At 42.4% G+C, this 17,736-nt stretch overlaps 1 long non-coding RNA gene across 1 annotated transcript in view; it reads right to left on the minus strand.

The window, feature by feature from the left end:
- The window catches only part of LOC139059568 (uncharacterized), a 33,382-nt gene extending 17,685 nt beyond the window's left edge, over positions 1-15,697 (minus strand). The window contains exon 1 of the long non-coding RNA XR_011514201.1: positions 15,558-15,697. This is a non-coding gene — a long non-coding RNA (uncharacterized lncRNA). The remainder of the gene's footprint in view (positions 1-15,557) is intronic.
- Positions 15,698-17,736: the final 2,039 nt, after the last annotated feature.

Here is a 17,736-nt window from a genome sequence, read left to right on the forward strand (position 1 = left end):
CGTGTCTTCGTGATTCTCATACCAGACGAGTGCTGTGTCGGTAAGGGAAAACACAACATTTGACAACTGCGCGGTCGAGTTCCAACCATTAGATCGGCTCACCCTTCGGTAGTTTGTGAGCCACTCGTCGACATCTTCTCCGGCTTTTCCTCCGAAAGTGAGTGGCACCCGGTAGTATTGCCACGGAACGCCAGGTGCTGGCCTTGAAGCCGCGTCAGAACCTTCGGGAATCTGGCAGGCGTATTCAGTCATGTCAGGTGATGGTGGCGGAAGTCCGGCAAGTCGACGGCTTCGGCGAAGTTGTAGCAGCGTAGGCTCCGTGGTTACGAGGTGTACCCCGCACCGTCCACCAATTTGTTACAAGCACGGGGAAAAGGGGTTTATTCAGGCGTGCGAGAGCAGGAACGGCAGGCTACGAACAACAGGAATGGCCGCTGCACCGTCTTCGTTCTCCTCTTTCCCTCCCTTCTTGATCCCTGCGTCCCTTTGACGCGCTTCGACGTAACAATATATATATCATCGCCTTATAACAGACACGTCGGTATCGGAGAAGCTCGCAGGTGGGTGTGCCGTTTTCACTGCCTAAAGTACGTATGAACGACATAGATAATGACATCTAGTGATTCATAAATAACTTGGAGTAAAGAAATGCTGTGTTGCTGCGAAATTTTAGTAAAAACAAAGCAAACATACGCCTGAAATGTTTTTCAATGAAATATTTGTGCACATACTTGGGGACGTCTTCTGAAACGTTCCACTTCGGCGATAGTTTGCCTAGACAACAATTTCGCCTTCAGGCGCGCGCTGAGATGATAAGATTGCATAACAAAATACAAATTGCATAGCAAAATACAGTGGTGACTACCCGCTGATGCTTTTTGCGGGAATTACAATATATGTAGCAATCAAAATGCAAGAAAAAGTAGCAACAGAAGAAAACAAATTAAACACCTGTGAGTTTACTCAACCATGCACTTGTGCATATATATGTGCTCTCAGGTAGTTCTAGCTTTCTTTTATTATGTCCGTGTTTTGTTGCACTACCCAGATACCATTCCATGATGACCGACGAACAAGCCCATATTGCCACCCTTGTAGATTTCATTTCTAGTACAACAGGCTTTTTTCAATATGTTCCTCGGGATTCCAGGCATACTGTTGCCCTCATTGCCATGGCTGCCAGCAGCACGTGTGTCCTAAGGTTCTGTATTCATAACAACCAGCTTCCATAGGATATAAAATCGTTGTTTACTGGTTTCGCACCATTCGGATGTCGGTCACGGAAAAAGAATTTTGAAGATTGTACGTGCTAAACAACTTCAGCAGGCGTGTCTCCACAGAGATTACCTCAGCGTGCAGATGTTTTATCAGTATGAGCCGTGCGTCGCAAGGAATCTTCTGTGGAGGCACCTGCACTTAGCTGATCAGGTCACCAAGTTCCTTTGACAACCTCAAATAAGACTACTACGGACTCATGTGAACAAGGATTGACAGAAAGCAACAAGTGATGTCTACGTTTCTGAAGGTTTCATCCTACCCTACAGTGTGTGCAAAGTTATTGGCCTCGGTACAAAATTTGCCCAATCTACCAGCTGGACTAAACCGGAACTTCCCTGTCCGTCATAAGTAAAGTGTCCAGAAGAGCCCCGCAAGAAGATGGTGTGAGGATGAACTCGGAAGGTTTAGATGCCCTGTTGTGATGTAAGCCCCAACCTTCTAAGTTACCTGTAAAATGTGTAGTCTTACCTGAAGAGCAATTCATTGTGTGTCATACCAGCTGACAAAGAGGGTGGTTTTGCAGTTTTTTTCCTTTAAATGTTTCTTGGAAAAAGCCAGTCAAGCAATTTCTGCAGTGTTCAATGAGCGCAAGGATGTATCACTTATGAAAGTAGCAGCGAAACCAAGTGAAATTTACAGAAAGTTGAATCTCGATAAACTAAGGAAAAGTTCAAAGATGTAATTTTTAGAAGTGCACAAGGAGGATGTTCCTTTTCGGCTCATAATTTCCGAAAGGGGTACCTGGCAGAAGCAAGCTGCCCCATACCTGGTTTCAAAGCTGAACGTTAAAGAGATTGATGACCAGTTTCTTGTAAAAGATTCTGACGAATCCTTGATTTTGTTAGGTTTCATGGCAAAAAGGGCTTCAAGGCCTTCTCAGCTAAGGTCAAAGAATTATATTATTCTATCCTGCTCAATGACCTTATTCAATGTGTCGAGGATTGTATTGACAAATATGGCGCCGTAAGGTTTTCACAGGAAGCAGGTTGTTTCCGTAGAAGGGTATTTAGAATTATGGTGTTTTTACATGTCGCCAACCTTTGCACAGTGGAACAATAGGCTGCATCTGCAGAAGAAAGGCATTTGCATAGGGTTGTGTCTGGCTCCCGCCTTTAGCAACCTATATTTAGCACAATTAGATAGGCACATATATGACCACCTCACGGGACTAACAGTTTTCCAGCGAGCTTTTAGATTTTTCAACAGTTTTTTAGTGTTTCCGGATTTCCCTAGTAATAGTTTTCTAGAAAAATGTCCCGATGTCTAAGATTTTTGCGAGTGTTTGAGAACTCCTGAAGTGACTTTTGAAGTGCAATACGTTTCAGTTTCTTGACTTTCAGTTCATCTCTACTGATAGTAGGACTTGCTGGGCTTACAGTCCATGAGCTAAGAAACCCCTTCTCCAATTTCATTCAGCCCATTTGAATTTGGTGAAGAGGGGCATAACTAACTAATAGGGATGGCTTTCTGCCCACTGCTGCGCACGTGGATGTAGGCCGAAATTCGAAAAATGTTTTATCGTTGCAAAACACGGAGACCATGTTACACGTGAGATAATCAAAGCGGGATAAATTCTACGTTTAAAGGATGGTTGCATCAGCACCCCTCTATCGCTCTCACTGACAAGGTGATCAGATACCTCGGGCTATCACCACGTTGAATTTTGTGTGGCTTTGTAGTGGCGTTCTAAGCATGGTTGGTGGGCTATTGTGTGACTGTATAAATAGCGATGCTTTCTGAAAAGAAAAGAAACAGTTGGAAGTTCAGCGCTCCGTTCTCTCTTCTATCCCTTCTGGTGGCTTTGCGCTGTTAACCTGACTTTGAAGCATAATTTATCAACAAGCCCAATCTTACACCCTTCGTAACTAACATGTGTTTCAGAAACGTCCTAATGAAAACCACTTTCCAGCAATCGGCTGCAAGTCTTAAGGAGGCTGGTTACCCTAACCACGTGTTGGTGTCGGCGACAGAAAGGCTGTTCAAACAGGAACTTTCGAGACGATGCCTCCGTGCAAATGCAAGAGCTAGCAGCCATGACCAGGTGAAAACCGCTGTGATTCCGTATATACACCAGATATCACATAGCCTGAAAAAGATAGGAAGCCAAGGTAATGTGCGGGTGTTTTTTCAGCTCCAAATAAGCTAAGCACCTTGTGTAAAACCACTAACCCAATAAGGACAAATAAGCCGGTTTGTGGTAGCGTTGCAAAGATGAGTTCGTCGGATGCGCTGTAGGAGTGGTCTATCATATTCCACTGTCATGCGGTAGATGCTACATAGGCCGAACCGGAAGATGCATTAATGAGCACTTAAGAGAGCACAGAAATATGGTGTATCAGGTGACGATTTTCTTGCTTTGCATTGCAATACATGTCCATGTCGCCCTCTTCTAAATGACACCGTTATTATATACAGGGATAAGCGCAAGTGTGTAAGATTAATAGTAGAAACTGGGCAAATCCTATCGGCCGCTGACCAATGTACCAGCAAACTATCAGTATCATTGTCCGTGAGAAAGTTAGATTATTTTCGCATGCAATGAAAGTTGACTGCATTTGCAATGGGTCATTTAGGTTTCTTGGTGTTTTCTTGTTGTACCGGTTTTAGACAGTGCGGCTCTACTCAGCCATATATACAGTCGACTTCCATTAATTTGATCATCTTTCTGGGGTTTTACTTGCCAAAACCAGTTCGGATTATGAGGCATGCCCGTTAATTCGATCCTGACGGCACCATTGAGACTGGTCGAATTAAACAAAAGGCATAAAAAAACATTGAAACATGCCATTGCTTCACTTTGCAGTATTTGCCTTTAAAATTAACTTTGGCCGCGTTTCAGTTTAGCGCTACACCTGCAACCATCAACAGCTACCAACTCGCCCAGTTTACTATTTTTCTTAATGTTAGCTTCACTGCAATACAGCCATGTTATGCATAGAACCATACCAAGCAGGGAAAGGTGCCATTGTTGCAAGACAGCACGTGTTCCCTAATTTACATACATGCACATGTGCAGTCTCCAGTCACAGTATGAGCACCAAGACGCCTAATAGGTGTATGGGCAGGCCTTCAGAGTTTGATATATTCACACTCTTTTGTTGGCTTTTAACATCTCCTCGGCTTAACGCAGTTTTTTCAACTTACTGCCTTCCTTTTTGCTAGCTTTCCCAAAACACATGATTGTTTTCCACTTCTATGTGCACGGCACATTTACTTAAAGAAGACGTACTAGGCCTCATTAACGGTCTCATATACGAGACATGCATGGAAGGTGAAAAAAGGACTCAAATCACCACTGAAACGTAAGAAACAGCTCTGAATGGCTGCCGCTATGCTTATTAGGTGGCTAGGTTCTCCTACTGTGACAGGAAACTGCATGCCTGTATAATCAAGGAACATGCGCGATGTCCTGTGACAGTGGCCCTTTTCCATTCTCGGTATGCTTCACCACAGTAAGTTGCATATGCTTCAGCGCATAACACGGCTGTATTTGTGCGAATCTGACCAGTGAGGTTCGAATTATCTGACGAAGGCCAATTTTGAGATTGAAATAACAGATGTTTGGGCTCACAGAAATGTATTTCATTAAATAAAAAACAATCATCAGGAAACAACTTTATTTAAAAGGGGTGACTGACTACTTCTATATCATTAATACATATTAAAAATGACAAGAGGCCAAGCATGCTGCTTCGAGGAACACTGGAAGTAACTGGCACTTCATGGGAAGGGCAATCGCTTATGCTGACGAATTGTTTGTGCTTAGTTAAGCATGCAGAGATTCAGCCAATTAAGTATGGCAGAAGATTTGCGATTTAGAGCTTCTCAATTAGTTTAGAGTGTCAAACAAGCTCAAATGCTTTTCTGTCTGCAATACAGGAATATAACATCAATCTTGCCAGGTTTATCAAGAATGCTAGCAAATGCTTGCATGTATAAACCCGTGATCCAACTTCCAATAAATCGTTGAAAGTACCACTTTTGTGTCTCTTCTCTCGTCTGTCTTGTCTATGGTTTCTGCGCTAAGCACTAAAAAAATGTTGAACCAACAATGTTAAAAGTCCACCCTTGCAATGTAAAGTTTCTTTTTTTTCAAGAATACTTCACACTTCTCTGAAATGTGAACATATTTGTTATTCAACATTCAATAGGTCAGTTTCGTCAAATATCAATATTTAATTCTATCCAGAAATATCTGAATACGAAAACCCCTACTACATATGGGCCTTGAGTGGAGCAGTATGGCCTTAAATGTGTGTAACCAATGCTACTTACAGGGAACACAAGAGGCGAGTCTGGGGTTTTATGTGCAAAAACCACGACATGATTATGAGACGCACCATAGGGGGGACTCCGGATTAATTTTGACCACCTGGAATTCTTCTGTGTGCACTCAATGCATGGTCAACAGGTGTTCTTGCATTTCTTCCTCGTGGAAATGCAGCTGCTGCAGTCGGAATTTGATTCCGCGCCCTTGGGATTAGCAGCACACAATGCACAGGGCATTATGGCAGGTTTTGAAACTCGAGAGGTGGAAAAGAAACCATGGAAAGCTTTAGAAGAGATGTTTTTTAGATTGTTTGACACATGTAATGCCACTCACAACCAGGCTTCTGGTCAACTGATAAGTTTGTAAATGAGAGTGACTGAAAGGTGATAGTATCTGCTGCACCAAGATGACATCAGGAACATGTTCACATTGTCCAAATGATAATTTTTACAGCCTCAATTGAGAAAAATCCGTTGGCTGCCTAAAGGCGAGGCATCCTTACTGCGCGACTAGAAATTACTAAGCAAAGCAAAAAAGTACCTGCTGTATATGTCCGCTCAGGAACTGCAGTTCCCTTTGAGAATGGTCACCACAAGCACCTGTCTTTCTCCCTAAAGATTCCAGTATGTGTAGTTATTGACAGAAAGGAAGATTTGATAACTTCTAATTGTGTGTTCTCCAATTGAATACAAGTCAAATGGTCAACAGCTATTTGATTTACATTTGACATTTTGAACATTCGCACAGCACAAATATGTACTCCAGCCATACTCGAGAATACCATCAATGCAGATTGTGAAACACCTGACGAGTAGGGAAAAAAAAGTTTCGTTTTCAGGGCTATGAAATTATTTTGAGTTTTGTGCAAGTGCACCGTCAGTAGCGTACCTACTGGTGATCATCAAGGGTTCAGCATTTAATATATCTGCTCTTACTAACACTAACAATACGAGATATTCCTCTAACAATTCTTTCCTTCCTCAAATAAACACTAATTGTCAATGTTTACTGCTCTTTTATGGCGATTAAACACTAAATTAAACCACCCCATATTAAAGCCTGCCGCACAACATTAACATTCAAGAGAGATATGAAGACATATTTACTATCGACACTGGCTACAGACTCATTACTATGAACATATATTACATACAAATTTATTTTACCACTTTCAGTGCTTCTGTATTTGCCTAATGTATCGCTTTTATTCTCTATATCCCATTGTCTTCATTCTTTCCTTCCTTATATTTAGAAATTTTAAGTTTTTTGTCGCACAGTATATATTTCACTTGTACTTTCCATATTGTAAGCACATTTTTGTTTCTGATTATCTCATAGATTAACCTTGTGTTCTTTGATATGTGTCATCCTTATGTTTCCATAACGTGCCAATTACTACATTTTTATTTATTCATACGCAGCATCTATTTCATTTGCTTGCATTTGTAAGCACCTTCCTTGTATTTGATTACTCGCTTCATTAACTTCATGTATTCTGATGTGTATCACTGCTATGTTGCCATAATGTATCTATCGGCCCAACTATCGGCCCATATCTTTAACCTGCATATGTTGCAAAATGCTCGAGCACATAATCACTTCCCACGTGTACAGCCACCTAGAAGCTCACAATTCCTTTTTTTCTAACCAGCATGGTTTTAGGAAGGGATTTTCTTGTGACACGCAATTGTTCGAACTAACGACTGACTTGCACTTTAACATGGACTGCAACCTTCAAACTGACTGTATCTTTCTTGACTTTTCTAAAGCTTTTGACCGAGTGCCCCACTGTCGCCTAATTTCTAAATTATCTGCCTTACGACTTGACACTTTAACATTATCCTGGATTCGTAATTGTCTTTCTTTTCGAGAACAGTTTACTGTTGTTAACAATTTCTCTTCCCCGCCTTCTTCTGTTAGCTCTGGTGTGCCCCAAGGCAGCGTCCTCGGCCCCTTACTCTTCTTAATCTACATTAACGACTTACCGACCCAGATTACTTCCCGCATGCGCCTTTTTGCCGATGATTGTATAATCTACCGTCCTAATCACACGACTGACGATCACTTGAAACTTCAAGCAGATCTTAACCTTATCGCTAACTGGTGTAACAAATGGCTTATGACACTAAACTTGACAAAGTGCGAAGTGATGTGCTTCAGCTGAAAATGTGTAAATTATAAATATTCGTATCATCTTAATAACACTATGCTTTCTCACACATAAGTACCTTGGTGTTGTTCTTACAGAGAATCTTTCATGGGCCCCACACATCACTTGTACATGCGCCAAAGCATCACGTTCTCTGGGCTATCTACGATGCAATTTGCGAAATGCCCCGGCAAACATTCGAAAACTCGCTTTCCAAACATTCAATTTGCCACAGTTAGAATTCGCCTCCCCAATTTGATCCCCTCATCAAAATTACCTAATAAATATGACGGAAAGGATACAAAACAGAGCAGCCCGGTTCATATCGCGTAACTACAGTATAAACTCGAGCATTACACAAATTAAACTAGACCTACTGTTGCCGCCATTAGATATCCGCCGTAACATCGCCCTTCTGTGCTTATTCCACAAATATATTTACACTAATAAACGAACCCGGTTGCAACTACAAATACCCCACTCTTTTTCACGCAGATTACATAATCAGTTCAGTTTCATGCGCATATACGGTAAAACAAATGCATTTAATTCATCGGCACTAGCACGTGCCATCCGTCTCTGGAATGACCTCCCTGATAACATAGCCTCCATATCTAATCCCGACACGTTCCGCTCTCAGTTACTCATGCTTTTCCCATTTAACACCGTTCACGAGTGACCAATCTAGTGTATGTTATCGTGCATTTTTGCTATGTTGTATATCATTTTCATAAACGGTATTCCTTTGCTCTGTTAACAGTAACAAGTGTTCGTGTGCCTTCAGATATTGCTTTGTGTTCCTAGTGCCTTCAATATTGCGTAACATGGTAATCTTTTTATAGCACTGTTCCTATTAGAAATTTGTACTTTTTATACCTTTTACTGTTTAATGTGCCCCCCTTACTTTATGCCCTTCCATAGGGCCTGTAAAGTTCTTTTGAATAAATAAATAAATAAATAAATAAATAAATTACTATATTGTTAAACTACTAATAGGTCCCACTGACAGTTCTTGTACCTCCGGGACCTCCTTCTGTACTAATGATGAATGATGAAATAAAATTTAGGTATTCTGCATCAATTGTGTAATTATTAGGTAATAAACATCACCATTGCTAGATGTCATAGCGGCACCACTCCCCAGGTTTTGAGCCACCTCTAGTAGAACGAACAAGTGATCTTTTTTCATGAAGTGGATTGGCTTCCCACATGACATCATTAAGAATACACAAAGCAGCCTCCTCATTTAGCTTATTTTTAGTAGGATATGAAGGCATAGTAATTGATGTACCTGTAAAAGTAAACACACTAATGTAAGACATGTAGATGTTTCTTGAGTCCAATGGTAGACTTGCCTGAGATAGCAGATTGTCTGCCACTGTTATCTACACACATACTATCGACTAAAAAAGTTTACGAACCATGGGATCTCAGAAAATGCTAAATATCCGCGCAGCCTTTAAAAGTAGCCAGTAAAACCGTACATCACAATGTTCGCATATACTAGTAGAGGCTGGAAATTGGAATACCAGGCTTCGCTTTGAGGCTGCGGAGATATTCAGCTTTTTGTAAGATCCCTTCATTCGTTAACTTTTTGGGTCGATAGTACATTTGTACGTGTGTGGTAGGGAAGGTATGAATTAGAGAGTTTCTCCAAAAAAGCAGGGCTTTGCTATAGATGTGCCAGGCTGTATATGTGCAGGCAAAGAGTGAAAAAGAATGAAATAATGTTTAACAATAGCACAGTGACGACAGCAACCAAAGCAAAGCAGCAGAGGGGTACATGTGGTGGCAGAAACTTGCACTGTACCGATTGCACTTATATTCTTGTACTGCAGGTGAGCGCAGAAAGTAAGTTACCGCGACTGCACACTGTACAAAACATAAGCGCTATACGTAAACTTCGTTTTGAGGCCATCATCACCACAATAACAAAAAAAAGCTGCATCTCTAAGTCATACGGGAACACACTAGATTCAAGTAAACTGCAAGTAGCCAACACTACTGTCACTGTACGATGTCGTGTCCGATGAGGCAGGACATAGCCAAGGCCACATAGAATAATATTGACATTGGAGAGGAAAGGCTTTAGAGGAGGGTAATTTTTAACCACTTGCAGCTCTTTATATAGCATGGTGACATGAAGCTTTTTTTGAGTAACCATTCGAGGAGAGATACTGTGTACGTGTAGGTCACACCAATAAAATAGTTTCAGGGACCTTTTGGGTGATGAGGTTAACATTTAGTCTTTTTTTCTTTATGCACCCACAAGGTTCTGTTACACATGTACAGTTCTTCCGTGAACATTTTTTTTTTCCTTATTAATTTGTGTTGTACCTGTTTTTTCACCAATAAACTTCCAGTTGTGAATAGGTGCTCGGGTGTTCCTTACTTTCCTTGTATGATTTTGTTCTCTTTTCTTTAACTTCAGTCTTTCCTCAGCGGCAAGGCTGATGTCATTGTTATTGATTTCTAGTGCTTTAAACTAATATGGCCAGTCCTACACAATAGAGAAAGAGTGAAATAAAGAAATGCGCAAGATATGCATGCTGGGATGTAAAGTGATTGCTTACGATGGGGCAGGGTGGACACCTTAGGGAATGATGGCTGGAACAATGTAATATTTATTTTCTTTTTCACACTTTCTCATTGGTCTCTGCAGCATTCTGCTTACATTATCATCAGCAGGTCTACCAGTAAATGATAAACAAATTCTGACATTATACCAGCTAATAACTGCCTTGCTCAAGATGGACAACTGAGCTATCATGATAGGAGTGTTTGAAAACTTGCATCAATACTGACTGAACGAAATGCTATTTTGCTTCAGCTACCTAGAAAGAACTAGCATTAGTGGGGTTGATCTCTCGATATGTCTTATGGTAAATGAACGGAGGTGCATTTGCCCATTTAGAATGAGAATAGTGGAAATTAATGGGACATTGAAAAGACACTTCAACATTCCGACGGTTGTTACAATTATGAAGGGCATGACAGTTCCCGTAGCATTACTGTTCTGCTTACCATTTAAAGGTTACCAGCTTACTGCTGTGGTTTGGACATTAAACTCTACATTCGACCTCACATTGGGCGTTCTTGTTGCACCTGCCTTGAACCCCACCCTTTCCATACATATGAGGTGTGTTGAAAAAGAAATCGAACTTTTGCTATAACAGCTTTGCTGCTTATGGTACAACATCTTAAGTGCTGTCCCCTTCAAAATAGTCCCCTCTACTGGCAATGCACTCTTCCCATCTTTTCTTCCATTTTTGGACAACCTCCTGGAATGAAATTTCTGGAATGGCATGCACGTCTCTTCTCGCATCTCCTCTACGATTTGGAAAGGGTCTAGGTCCGGAGAATATGGTGGGTGGGGCACAAAAGAAGTGTGGTGTTTCGCTAAGTAGCTGCGGACAAGGAGCGACATGTGAGCCAGGGCATTGTCATGATGCAACATTCAAGCCTGATTTTCCCACAATTCAGCCCTCTTACTGCACATAGAATCTCTCAAACATGCTAGGGTTCCCTGGCAAAGTTCTTTGTTTACCATCTAACCATGTGGCACAAATTCCTGATGGGCAATGCCTTTGCAGTCAAAAAACACAACCAACATCACCTTCATTTTTGACCGACTCATGCGTGCTTTTTTTGGACGAGGAGAACCTTTGGCCACCCACTGCGACGACTGCACTTTCGTTTCAACATTGTAGGCATAAACCCACGTCTCATCGGCTGTTATGATGTTCTTAAGGAAGTTTTCATCGTCAGTGGCAGTGGCAAGCATTTCCTGGCTGATTTCAACACGGGTCTGCTTCTGTGCACCAGACAACAAATGTGGCACAAATTTTGCACTGACACGGCGCATCCCTAGTTTGTCACTCAAAATTTCATGACATGATCCTACGCTGATACCCACTTCATCAGCGACTTCTCGAACAGTCAAACAACGATTTCCACGAATCACAGTTCGAACTCTCTCAATATGGTGATCATCTGTGGATGTGGAAGGTTGTCCAGGCTTGGGATCGTCACCGACCAACATTCTTCCCTCTTCAAAACGCTTGAACCAACCATAGCACTGCGTGCGACTCGCATAGTCCTCCCCGTATGCTTGGCTAAGCAACTGAAAAGTCTATGTGAAAGTTTTCCCAAGTTTGTAGCAGAACTTCACACACACACACTGTTCTTCCAATTCCTTCATTGTCACTTTGGCACCAATCCGAAGAGCAGCTTGTTCATGTGCTCACTTCAGCGGCTGTAGCTCGCCAACTACGGTCAGAGCGAAACGCGGCAAAGGGCAGTTTGCTGTCTAAACCTGCCGCTACATGCGCTCAGTAGCCGCAGCGCGCTCGCTCTGCTGATTGGCATGCTATTTCAAAAGTTCGATTTCTTTTTGAATCCACCTCGTATATATTACTGCACACACACACAAAAAAAAACCTTGAGTCATAAGTGAGCACTGTGTCTGTCCCCTTTCCTTTTCCAATCAGTTGACACTGTTTTCGTTCTAAATACCTTCTAGGAACTAGGCCATCAAGAAACTGTCTTGCAAGTGCCCTATATTATCTGTGTTGTACAGTCCAGTTTGTCAGTCCACCCAAATTTAGCATTGTTTATAAATTCTGCTTAGGTGCTTCAAGATTTTATGTATTCTGTACACTTCTACAGGTCAACACCACCACATATTTCATGTAAGTAAAAGTTACTATGCAGAAAATGCTCGTTTTATTTGAAGACCAAGCAGCTTAAGTGATAATGCATGTCCTGACTAGGTAAAGTTAATGAAAAGTGACCAAACATATTTTTCAAAGAAAGGCTATGTATATGTACTACAGGCAATACAAACCTCTATTTGCATGCCGCTTCTATAGGTCCCATGACCAGTGTGACTTGCTTTCTGTAAGCAGTACAGGCTGTACAGAGCTGTCAAGTCAGCTAGTCTTTAGTCTATCTAGCTTGCTTTCCTGGTGCTTTCATGTATACAAACCAGAAGGCCGCCTTCTACAGTATTATGCTGAAGATTATAAACGGTTGCCTGACACTGTGCCTTGCAATGTTCACAGACATTCGGCTTACCAGGAGACATCATTTGTGTTGGCAACAGTAGGTGAGAGGTAAATAAAAAAATAAAGTACACATTAATTTAAAAGCCTTCGTCTTCACTACATTGTGCAATATGAGGATGCCTTTCGAAAGGAATGTAGCCAGTGCCATCTAGAAGCACATTGCTCACCAGCTGTAGTGGCTTCATTTCGACACAGGTCACACGCAAAGACATCGTTGTGCTTGAAGTGAGGTGCGTGTAAAGCACCACAATCCAATAAAACTGCTCATATTTTATACATGTACTGCGTTTTTGCTCCCACTTTGATGTTGACATAATGAGCCTGAATGCCATCAGCCATCCCATACAAAAACTGTCCCAACTTTCATTTAAATGACTCAACCTAACTGTGATAGGCTAGCAATTTTCTTGTTTGGATATGCTGTTCAGTTTGTGCATGTTATAGTGCAGGCATACCACCAATTGAGTTAAGCATTGTGAAAATCAAGTACACTACATTACCTACTTAAGCACATGAACATTTAAGCAACAAAATCTTTTTCTGCACATGCAGTGACCTACAGCTACAAAGGAAGACACAAAGACAGTGCACACGTGTAGGTAAGATCAAGCTTTGATGCAGACATAGTAAGCTGTGGTGAGGAATTAAGTGTAATCTTTGTTTCCACTTCTGCATGAATTTTGTGGAAGTGCTGGAGAGTCAAGGTTTTGTACAGCTATTAATTTATGTATGTGGTCTAATAAACCATTGCAAAGTGAATGTGTGGCATCAGCAACAGATAGCCAGGCACTATCACAAAAAGAAGCAAAATAATGCTGGGGAGTGGTTGTCGAAAGATGCAGGTTCTGGAGGAGAGAGACTGCATCGATCAATTGGACATGACTGAAGGCATGCACGGTATGTCGAGCAAGAAGCAGACAGAAGGAGTATTAAAGAAACGCATGAAGGAGAAGCCTGACAGTGTGTGAAAGCAAGAGCATCACATGAAAAGAAAAATTTGAAGAAAATAGCAAATGAATGGGGAGCTCAGATGCCAAGGAGCAAGAATTTTCTGCTAGAAATGTTATTGCTGTTGTGCCTTAGCCCTGGTGCTGCAAATGGAAGGTGGAAGAAACAAGTACAGTACAAGTTGAAAAAGTGTTGTGGCAAGAGTGAGCGGCATTAGATCGGTGCCTCATCAAAATGATTGAATTTGCAGAGCTCATCTGCACTCAACAAAGTGTGCTAACCTGTGCTGCTGGAAGTGTGTGAGCTATCTCGAGATTAAATGCGCAATCAGCCAGCTCTTCCAGATTCAGAAAGGACTTAAGACCAGAGGAAAATTTCTAAAACTACAAGACAGCAACCTGATTTGTTAAATCATATTTTGGATGTTTCCAGTGGAAGCACTTGCACCAACGAAAACTAAGTTGCATTAAAGGTTGGACTTCAGAAAGTGCATCAACACTACACCAACGATAAATGAAATTCCACTACATGGATGACTTGCATTGTATGAAAACATTGTTTTCATCTTTTGCTCTCCTGTTCGCCACATAAGCATTGCGGATTAAACAAAGTCTCACTGTTTCGTGCAATGCGTTTGTCACTGGCTGACCACAAGTTAATCGCTGTCAATGTAGTGTTATGAGCATTAAAAATTCTCTTCAGCTCCTACTTTTTGACTAATGAGCCGGCTGTGCTTGCATAGGTGCGGATTCACCTTCAGAGGGTCACCACTGAATTGCATCTTTTCTTTTTCTTTCTTTCTTTCCAGGAGCGTGGAGTCCTGCATTAATAGTGTTTTTTCACTGACTGCACATATGTTACCAGGCTTTTTATTAATCATTTAGATCACCCGCACAGGCGTACATTATCCTCTTCATTTAGTACAGAGGGTTAAACATCGACAAAATGATGCAGCTCAAATAGCTTGAACGTGTATGCGTTTTCTAGCCACAGTGACGGACAACATGGCTCAAGCGTTGCATAATGCCGTTTGCCTAAAGCCAGCTTCGCTGTAGGGCACCAGTGTCATGCAATGAAGCATGCGCATTGTATTGCGGCAAAGTATACCAAGAGTGGAAAGCGGCCACTGTGATATACTTGCAATTGCCGTCACGTCTCCTGCCGCAGTACAAGCACAGAGACGCCGAACAAGTGTACTGGCAGGCATTCAGAGCTATTTCGCATGCGGTTGTAGCGGTCTGAGCCCTTGCTTCGCCCACATAGAGCGCCCCGTATATGAGCTAGACATCGTAACAGCCGGGATTATTAATTACCCTTGCGCACAAGCACCTCAGAAACGCTACGAATCTGCACCACGTAACCAATATCAGTGTTACTGTAGAGCTTTCACAACGGTCTACTGCTATGAAATTGCATGACGACCACTTTTCTTTAGCATAAATTTGTTCCGTATTCATCCGCAGCGCGTAGTGTTTTGCCAGTGTGGCTGTACAGCTGTCACAACGATCTACGGCTCAGATTGCATGGCGACGCAAGATTTAGTACTTACACATGCAGAGTACAAAATTTCCATTCCCACGAATCTCCAAGTGTGCTGTATGCTCAGTTACATTAAGAACTAATGCATCGGCACGGCAGTTGAATTCGTAAACTATTTCCGTTCCCGCGATTCCCCTGAAGTATGTGGTATGCTGACCTTGATCAACGACACTAATGAACAATGCATCGGCACGACGTAATGCTTTGCCACTAAAGTCATCCGAGAAGACACCTCACTTCCAAACGTATCCCCTGCGACTATAAAATTTAATATGCTACCGTCGTAACATAATAGGAACAAACTCACCTCGGACGCGGCTTTGTCGTGTTGCCGCCCACGCATCCTGTCGATTCTGTGCTGCAAGCTCGGCTAGGGACAAACGGAGCAAACGGTTGTCTTCCCCGTAGTACCTATACGACGAGAAATTTTGAGCACCTAAAGTCCCCACATTTCTCCCTCGCAACCACTGCTCCTCGCGCGTGCGCAGAAAGAGCGGTGAAATCCAATTTCGATGTGCTCGTCTGCACTATGGTGGCTAGAGGGGGAGGTGTAAGCACCGGCTGGGCTGCGCCGCGTATGGCGGTGCGGCATTTTTTCATGACAGCGACAGGTGGCGCGCTCGTCGTCTCCGAGATGCCTAGCGTGATGCGTTTGAACAATCTCTCCGGCTCCAAGCGCGCGTCGTGAAATCTGTGGTGAAGTTAGCTTCGCCTGCCCCGCTTTTGTTTGCTTGTCATAAGGAGTTCTGAGTAGCCTTCTTGACTCACGCTACTGGAAAAATTTGGTCGGTATGCAGAGTAAGCTGGATGATCTCCTGGATGTGGGCCACTTAAATGAAGTTCTCGAGAGGGTAAAGCATTGTGATGCGATGCCAGATCATCGTGAAATGGTGGGATCAAATAGCGACTCTCGCATACCCTACTACGTTAGCGGGTATATTACCAAAAAATGCTAATGAGAACAAACTGCGAAGAGTGTTCTCTAGCTGTTGCTTCAAGCAAAAGACTCGCGCTTGCTTCCGGAAGAGTCGTGCCTTACCAACCACATGGATAGAGGTGGCCTACTTTACCCATCTCAGGCACTAAAAGACTTGGTTGCTTCGATGGAAGATGTCTTCACGTATTGTTCCAGCTTTAACCAGTTGAAGGCTGACAGCATCATGGGCCTTATTTCCTGCCTGTCAATAAATAAGCTGGATATGGTTGCCTGTGCGCAGCATAGCGTAGAAATCACCACCCAAGTGATACGGCTTTTGTCATCACGCGGTTGCACGTCCTTGTGGCAGGAGAGAACGCATCGAAGCAAGGGAAGCGAGAAAAAATGAAGTACCTCAAGTTGAGGCGCATAACATAACTGCATAACTGCAAAGTTTATATCAGCAAGACCAACATAAAGCGTTTGTATATGTAAAACAGGAATTGTTCACATCACGTTGTATGCCCAGAAATATCTGCATATCTAAACAGAATTTCCCACCCGACAAATTATTGTTTGCACTGCACCTCGTTTACCGTTTCTGGGTATATACCTCCATTATATATTGGATTTGCGCTCCATTTCGTGTCGTATTGTTTGTTTGAGGGCTAACAACCATGTATATAGAGTCGTGTGTATTAATTTATTAACAATAAATAATCTTTTTTTTTGTAAGGCATTCTTGGCATTATCTGAGCGGTATACGCGTAAGGGAATACATCTACTTAGGGCAGGTAGTGACTGCGGATCCGGATCATGAGACAGAAATAATCAGAAGAATAAGAATGGGCTGGGGTGCGTTTGGCAGGCATTCTCAGATCATGAACAGCAGGTTGCCATTATCCCTCAAGAGAAAAGTGTATAATAGCTGTGTCTTACCAGTACTCACCTACGGGGCAGAAACCTGGAGGCTTACGAAAAGGGTTCTACTCAAATTGAGGACGACGCAACGAGCTATGGAAAGAAGAATGATAGGCGTAACGTTAAGGGATAAGAAAAGAGCAGATTGGATGAGGGAACAAACGCGAGTTAATGACATCTTAGTTGAAATCAAGAAAAAGAAATGGGCATGGGCAGGACATGTAATGAGGAGGGAAGATAACCGATGGTCATTAAGGGTTACGGACTGGATTCCAAGGGAAGGGAAGCGTAGCAGGGGACGCCAGAAAGTTAGGTGGGCGGATGAGATTAAGAAATTTGCAGGGACGGCATGGCCACAATTAGTACATGACCGGGGTTGTTGGAGAAATATGGGAGAGGCCTTTGCCCTGCAGTGGGCGTAACCAGGCTGATGATGATGATGATGATGATACTAAATACGCGAACTTAGTTCTTTGCAGGTTTCTAATATTGGCAACCAAATTTCCCTTAGCGCTCTCATTATGACGAGTTTTGACCATTGGTGCCTACAGTTCCACCTTTCATTGCAAAATTAAATAAACTTGAAATAATCATGGTTCAGTCGAGCGGCCCGTTTCAATTGAGGCGCGCACCAACCAGTAGACGATTA

The sequence above is a fragment of the Dermacentor albipictus genome, chromosome 4, assembly GCF_038994185.2.
Source record: "Dermacentor albipictus isolate Rhodes 1998 colony chromosome 4, USDA_Dalb.pri_finalv2, whole genome shotgun sequence".
NCBI classification, from domain to species: Eukaryota; Metazoa; Arthropoda; class Arachnida; order Ixodida; family Ixodidae; genus Dermacentor; species Dermacentor albipictus.